An 8866-nucleotide genomic window follows, 5' to 3' on the forward strand; every position below is an offset into this window, starting at 1 on the left:
TACACTCCACCAAAACTCTTCTTTTTAAAAATATCTTTGTTGGCTGGGCATTGTGGCTCATGCCTGTAATCCTAGCACTTTGGGAGGCTGAGGCAGGAGGACTGCTTGAGGCCAGGAGTTCAAGACAAGCTTGGGCAACACAGTAAGACCTGTATCCACCAAAAAAAAAAAAAAAAACTATCCAGGGGTGGCGTTATGTACCTGTAGTCCAAGCTATTCAGGAGGCAGAGGCAGGAAGATTGCTTGAGCTCAAGATTTCAAGGTTGCAGTGAGCTATGATCATGCCACTGCACTTCAGCATGGGCAACAGAGCAAGACCTTGTCTCTAAAACAAACAAACAAAATATTTGTCTGTTTCCACCTATTATTCCATATGAAGTTTAGAATCTTTTTTCAATTGCTAAGAAAAAACCCTAGAAATTGAGAAGTTCTCTTTTAATTTTTATAGCTCTCAGTATAAAGTTTTATTCATTTCTTTATATAGATATCACATATTTCTTGTTAAAATCAATTTTTTTTTTTTTTTTTTTTTTTTAAGATGGAGCAATCTCAGCTCACTGCCTCCCGGATTCAACCAATTATCATGTCTCAGCCTCCTGAGTAGCTGGGATTACAGACGTGTGCCACTACGCCCAGCTAATTTTTGTATTTTTAGTAGAGACAGGGTTTCACCATGTTGGCCAGGCTGGTCTAGAACGCTGACCTCAAGTGATCCACCTGCCTCGGCCTCCCAAAGTGCTGGGATTACAGGTGAGAACCACGATGCCAGGCCTCTTGTAAGAATTATTCTACGTATTTTGTTGTTACTGTTATTGTAAATGCAATGAATTTAGTTTATTTTAATGGAATAAGGTGACAAGATTGTGGAAGCTTGTTGAAGAAAGCTACAATGATGCTATCTCAGATATAAAACTTTTGGTAATTAAAGGGGTCCTTCTTTGTCTGAGCCCAAATAGCTAACATGATTATATTTTCTGTTTGATGTTGCAAGCAAGATATCTGAATGCACTGAACTTGAGACTGTAGAGAAAAAAATAAGAGAATGGATGAGTCTGTGAAGGAACTATAGTTATTAATATCAATCCCAGTACCTGGGGAGTGGGTAGATGTTACTTGGAGTGTGCATTCATGTCCCGTATCAGAACTGTCCTGTGCTAAATGGAATCACAGAATTTGAAGAACAGCTGAGCTATTTGGTAGAAATAAAATCTGAATTTCAAAAAACATTCACTAGTTTTCATTAGCATGAATTATGCTTTAAGTTTCTGCAGCTGACTTTAGAGAGATGTGTTTGAATTTTGTAAGCATCTGCCTTGTCAACATGGCTCTACTTCAAGAGGAATTGATTGAGCTGAAAGCAAACCCACAGAACCTCCAGGATTTTTTTAAATGAATATATACATCATATATTGCTATTCTGAAATTTCTGGCTCTGTAGTCAAATTCTTGCAACATTAGAGTCTTCCAACTCTTTTAATGTATATTTTCTTTCCTGAAACTATGGAAATAAAATCTAAGGACCACTTTCAATAATGTAAACCTGGACTGGGAATTGAGATGGGCCCTGTCTATATTCAGTTCCCCCTGTCTTTTTTTTTTTTTTTAAGTTTCATTGAAATAGAATTCACATACCATACAATTCACCCATTTAAAGTGTACAATTCAGTGGTTTTTAAGTGTATTCACAGATATGTGCAATCATCACTACAGTCAATTTTAGAGCATTTTCATTACCTCAGAAAGAAACTCTATGCCCTTTAGCTATTCCCCTGCCCACCCATGCTCCCACCCTCAGCTTTAAACAGCCAGTAATCTACTTTCTGTCTGCATAGATTTCCATATTCCATTCATTTGAATGCAATTATATAGCATATGGTCTTTTGTGACTAGCTTCCTTCACTTAACATAATGATTTCGGGATCCACTCACGTTGCAGCATGTATCAGTACTTCATTCTTTTATATGGCCACATAATATACCATTACATGGATGCCATATTTTGTTTATGCATTTGTCAGTTGATGGACATTTGGGTTGTTCCCACCTTTTGGTGATTCTGAATAATGCTTCTATAAACAAATGTGTACAAGTTTATGTGTGGACATACGTTTTCATTTCTCTTGAGTATACACCTAGAAATAGAATTGCTGGGTCATATAGTAACTAGATGTTTAATCACTTGAGGACCTGCCAGACTGTTTTCCAAAGTGGCGCACCATTTTACACTCCTATCAGAATGCATAAGGATTGCAGTTTTCCTCTATATCTTTGCCAATAATTGTTGTTGTCTGACTTTTTAATTCTGGCTATCATAGAACCAAACCTTGTAAGTGAAGAATGAAAGCCTTGTAGTTTCTTTATTTGCTTTTCTCTGGTGATGTTAAGCATCTTTTCATGTACTTATTGGCAATTCGCATTTCTTCTTTGGAGAAATGTCTATTTAGATTCATTGCCCATTTTAAGTGGGGTTTTTATTGCGTTTAAGAGTTTGTTATATATTATAGACATAGATCCCTTATCAGATACATGATTTGCAAATATCTTTACTATTCTGTGGATTTTTTTTACTTTCTTGATGGTGTCTCTTGAACCACTAAGGTTTTCAATCTTGATGAAGTCCAATTTATGGTGTTTTTGTTTGTTTACTTCTGGGGGCTTGTGTTTTTGGTGTCATAGCTAAGAATCCTGTCAAATCCAAGGTTATACAAATTTATCCTTATGTTTTTTTCTGAGAGTTTTATAGTTTTTCTCTTACATTTAGGTCATTGATGCATTTTGAGCTAATTTTGGCAAAATGGTGTGAGGTAAGGATCCTAGTCTTTTGCATGTGGCTACCCAGTTGTCTCAGCACCATTGGTTGAACAATAGCCTTTGGTTCTTGAACAAAGTTTGATCTGTTATATACCAGTATTCTCGCTGACTTCAAAATTACTTGAAGGCTAGTACTTGGCCCATAATTTTACATCTTTTTATAAATAAAACTCATTAAACCAATGTGACACTACTTTGTAATACTGTAAAACTAAATACTTTTTCTGGTTGTTGAGATATGCTCTCACTCTGTCACCCAGGCTGGACTGCAGTGGTGCCATCATGACTCACTGCAGCCTCTACCTCCCAGGCTCAAGCGATCCTCCCACTTCAGCCTCTCAAGTAGCTAGGACAAAAGGTTCACACCACCACACCTGGCCAATTAAAAAAAAAATTGATTTTAGAGATGGAGGTCTCACTATGTTGCCCAGTCTGGTCTTGAACTGCTGGACTCAAGCAATCCTCCCACCTCAGCCTTCCAAATTGCTGGGATTACAGCCATGAGCCATTGTCCTCAGCCAAAAACTAAATACTTTTGAATAGCTAATAGGTTATAATTCTACTATTGTAATTTAAAATGTATGTGGCCCACATACATATGGATTTCTGATAGTTGTGATTCACTACTGGAAAACATGCAAACCTCTGAAATATGGCATAATCTTCACTTCCACCCTGTCATGCTAGTTTCTATCTTGCCACTAGGTGACATGAAAAATCAAGGCTATATTAATCTTGATTTAAAGGAACCAAAATGTGTGGTGATGGTAGGAACCAATGGTGAGTGGATAGATATTATGAGAAGATTGGTAGTAAGACAAATATGTTAAGAAGGAGTGATGAAAGTGAAGCAGCAAGAATGGTTAGCAAGCATGGGTTGCATTGGAGTTGCACCTCAGGGCAAGAACAGACAAACTACTTGGAAAGTTTGCTGTAAGCTTTCGAGATGTGGGTTGAAAGTATTATTAAGTTGAAAGTATTATTGTCAAGGAGAATTTGCTACTAAAAATAAATTATTAAATCACTTGACTGATTACATTAACTTTCTCTTTGATTCACCTTTCTCCACCCTCTCTTACATCCCATCCTTCCTTCAGTCAGTTGCCCAAGCTTCTGTTTTAATTGAAATTACAAAAGCAATATATAGCCACCTCAAGAGTCCGGATGAGAAAGTATTATGTCAATGAATATGAACATTTTTACAGCTCAATACATGTTTCTAAATTGTATGAAATTTCCAAGTTCACCACATCTTATCCCTTTTGTGGGGTAATGTTATAGGTACTTTTTTTATTGTTAATTGTAGAGCTATTCTAAAATGCAAATTTTATCATGATATTATCCTGTATATAAAGTTCTTTCATATTTATTTGTTGAGTGTGGGATAATATCTGCCTCCCAGGTTCAAGCAATTCTCATTCCTCAGCCTCCCAAGTAGCTGGGATTATAGGCATGCTCCACCACATTGGCTAATTATTGTATCGTTAGTAGAGATGGGGTTTCACCTTGTTGCCCAGGCTGGTCTCAAACTCGTGACCTCAAGTGATCTACCCACCTCGGCCTCCCAAAGTGCTGAAATTATAGGTATGAGCCACCACGCCCCACCTAAGAATGTTATCTGTCAATGTGTATATGCTAATTCAAAATTCCTTTAAGAAGCTCATACTCTGATACTCTTAGAATATAGCAATATTCAAAAAAAAATTGGGAATTAGAGACTTACTTGTATTCAGAGGCATACTAAACTCCTAGCAGTGAATATAATAGCTACATTGTAGTCAGAATAGTTTTCAAACCAGTTTTCTGGTGAGCATCACTTAAAGAGCCAGATTTCACAACTATGATGTTTTATAGCAATATTGTGTACAGAATGATAATCCAAAAGATTTAATATAAAGACAAAATTAAACTTAAGCATGATCATTTCTAAGCTCCTAGACAAAATGGACATTCAAAAGTTTTTACAGAAATTCTGAAAGATGTGCAATATGTTCTTTAAATTAAAAATACTTTTCCATCTATATTGTCAAATACTACTATAGCTCTTCTAAATTCATAATGTAAGCTATTTTCCCATACATCAAGCAAAAGTTACATCATTTGGCTAGATATGATTATAAGGAATCATCTGACTGTATTGGAGAAAGCTGATGAATGTTGATGTTAGAATTAGGAAGAAGGCAATGCTGAGTGTTAATTGTACAGTTTTTGTAGAGTTAATTATAGGTGCCTTAAAAGCAGTACAGAATTCGACAGTGTAAGATGGAAAGAAGCTGATAAATCAGAAATATTACTATTAAATTTTGGTTTTGGTGCTTTTTTTTTAAAAGAGAAAATAAAATGTTTCAAATGTCTAACGAAAAATGTTAAAAGCAGTATTCATGTGTAGGTACCAATTCCTGACTAAACTTTTATTATTTAGTTTTTTAGCAAAAGAGAAATTATTTACTCAAACCTCCTGATTTTGTTCACTGGAAGTCACTTTTTTGATGCTTTTCCTAATCTGTCACCATTCCTTACTCTGGAATAAGACATGTGCTATTTTCTCACCAGCCTTTGTTTGGTTTTTGAGTTTATTGAGTTTGTTGTTAGTCAGAATCTTCCTTTTTTTTTTTTTTTTTTTTTTTGAGATGGAGTCTCTCTCTGTTGCCCAGGCTGGAGTGCAGTGGAGTGATCTCGGCTCACTGCGAGCTCCACCTTCTGGGTTCACGCCATTCTCCTGCCTCAGCCACCCTAGTAGCTGGTACTACAGGCACCCACCACCACGCCCGGCTAAATTTTTTATATTTTTATTAGAGATGGGGTTTCACTGTGTTAGCCAGGATGGTCTCGATCTCCTGACCTCATGATGTGCCTGCCTCAGCCTCCCAAAGTGCTGGGATTACAGGCGTGAGCCACTGTGCCGGCCAGAATCTTTTAGATTGTTAAATGAAAACTAGATAAAACAGGAATACCTATACTATATATCATAGATTCTGAAATGTTGACTTTGGTGACAAAGTTACTAGTTTTTATTGGACTTTGACATGAGTTAACCCATTATTATGCTTATCAATAAGGAATAGTTCATGGTAAAGCTATTGCCACTTCATTAATTTAATTTTTTAAAGTTCATAATAGCTATTTTTCATGGATGAAAACATTTAAAAGCTTAGGCTGTTTATCCAATTCTAATAGCCCACATTCATCACAACTCGTGTGTAAAGGAAACAAATAATTAGAAGTAGTAACTAACACTGGTTGCATTGAGGTTTCTTTGGTATTACAATGTCTCTAGGCCGGACGCCTTTGCTCAGGCCTGTAATCCCAGCATTTTCCCAGGCCAAGGCAGGGGAGATCGTGCAACTGCACTCCAGCCTGGGTGACATAGTAAGACTCTGTCTTAAACAAAAAAAAGTCTCTAGGACTGATGAGCTGTACATCTTGGATATCATCACTGTGATTAACTGACTTGACGCCAGATGCCAATATATAAAATGCCAGGATAATATAGCATTATAAAAGAATATACCCTTCGAGAAGTTTACAGTCTACTTTCTAATACTCAAAATCAAATAATTTGCTTTTTTTTTGGCTGGAGATTGGAGTTTTATTATAACTCAAATCAGTCTCCTCGACCATTTGGGGATCAGTTTTTGAGGATAATTTGGTGGGTGGGGGAAGGCAAGTGAATCGAGAGTGCTGATTGGTTGGGTTAGAGATGAAATCATAGGGAATTGAAGCTGTCCTCTTGCTTTCAGTTCCTGGGTGGAGGGCCACAAGATCAGATGAGCCAGTTTATTGATCTGGGTGGTGCCAGCTGATCCATCAAGTGCAGGGTCTGCAGAATATCTTAAGCACTGATCTTAGAAGCAGTTTCAGGAGGGTCAGAATCTTGTGGCCTCCAGCTGCATGACTATTAAACTATAATTTCTATTCTTGTGCCTGATTTGTTAGTCCTACAAAGGCAGTCTAGTCCCATAAATGATTCGCTTCTATGAATCACTTTCTTGAAATTACTGGTTGCATATTGAATTTGTATGACTGTTCATATATCAATGAAATTAAATTTTTCAACAAAATTTAAGAAGTTTGTCTACTTAATAATGAAGATATGCTCCATGTCCTATGGAGATAGTGCTTAAGAAGTATATTTTTGGAAGGAATAAACACATGAATAAAAGTATATATGGTATGTTTCCACAAACCTTGAAACGAGTAAGGGGCTAGACTAGCTAATTCATTTGGTTATTTAACTAAACATGTTTGGGTCTTTACATTTTTTATTTTGATGCAGTTAGCTAACGCTCAGCTCTTATAGTTTTACTTCAAATAATAAAGAGATCACATCTATTCATTCAATATGCACCCATTCTATCAGGCATTTTAAAGTTCTTAGACAAAATTAAATAAACTGACATAATCACTTAGCTACTAGATTCCTCCAAACATCTCTCACAAAACAGATATTACTTTATTTGTTGTGTTTTTTTTTTTTTTTTTTTTTGAGACGGAGTCTCGCTCTGTCGCCCAGGCTGGAGTGCAGTGGCCGGATCTCAGCTCACTGCAAGGTCCGCCTCCCGGGTTCACGCCATTCTCAGGCGTCAGCCTCCCGAGTAGCTGGGACTACAGGCGCCCACCACCTCGCCTGGCTAGTTTTTTGTATTTCTTAATAGAGACGGGGTTTCACCGTGTTAGCCAGGATAGTCTCGATCTCCTGACCTCGTGATCCGCCCGTCTCGGCCTCCCAAAGTGCTGGGATTACAGGCTTGAGCCACCGCGCCCGGCCTGTTGTGTTAATAAACAGTAGTGGAAACAATTCTGTTCTCTAATTTTAAACTGAAAAATATTGTCCTTATTACTTCGCTATAATAATTTTTATTAAATTTTATCCCTTGTTTCTTAGATTAAATGCACATAAATTTGATGTACAATCTAGATATTTGTACCAACTTTATAGTTTTAAAATGTGTCTATTTATGGCCTAATTTCAACTTTAAGTGAAAATGGAATTATTAGGAAATATTCACTGTTACATTTGGCTAGCAATTCATCATGGCACTAAGGTACTGTTTTCCATGGTTTTTCCATCTTGGGTTATAATACTGAGACATTTCACTTGTATATTTCCACATTTGATTTTTCTTCCAATTTATTTCCTGCAAGGTAATTCTGAGTCATAATTGTCACTCTATCCTTATTTGATACATTGGTCACCTTTCTCTCCTTATGACTGTTTTTTTGGTAAACCCAAAAAGAGAGCAGGGGCCATATAGTTAAATTCAAAACAGGAGGTCATATGATGTTCCTTTATACTCCTACTTTTCATGATTGACTTGGCTCCCTCTGCTGGTTAGTAATATAATTCCTTTCTTAGTTCAATAGGGTATGTATTACATTGATGAAATATTTGGGGTGAATAAGCTTGGAGTTAGAGCTTCTTATATGTTGATTCTCTAGCAAATTTTGTGTTTAGCTAAGGTTTTAATCAACCTAGGCCTTACTTATGTATAATGGAAAGGGACTTCGCATCACATGCCTGAAAAACAAAATTTTTATTAATGCCCTTTTAAATAGACTTGCCAACATCACAATACTGAAATCTCCAAATAGCAAATAAGGTGAAAGAGTAATGAAATATTTAAATTATATTAAAATATTTCAGTATAATATAATCCTTATTTGCTTTCTGGTTAGATACTTTTCATTCTACTTACGCAATATAATGCCTCCTTTTTAAATTCTATACACAATTCCTTTCTTCCTAAGTTTCCCCCTTTTAAATCCTGTACACAAGTGTAAGTACATTTATTTAAGTACATAGAATCTTAAGTATATAGAATGAGTTGGATGGCAAATGAGAGTTACCTATTTAAGAAATTATTTACTTTGGCTAGAGAGTAAACACTTATTAAAGGTTTGTTTTTTTGGAGGGAGAAAGGAGTTTCCACCATTTTCAGAGAGTACATTTGTTCCTATGATAATTACTCTGTGAAAGATAGAAATCTGCTTTGCTTTGACTTATTAATAAACACTTGTTTTAAGATTGAAGGGAAGGTGGGAAGAAATAGAAACA

This window comes from Papio anubis, chromosome 5, assembly GCF_008728515.1.
Source record: "Papio anubis isolate 15944 chromosome 5, Panubis1.0, whole genome shotgun sequence".
Lineage (NCBI taxonomy): Eukaryota > Metazoa > Chordata > Mammalia > Primates > Cercopithecidae > Papio > Papio anubis.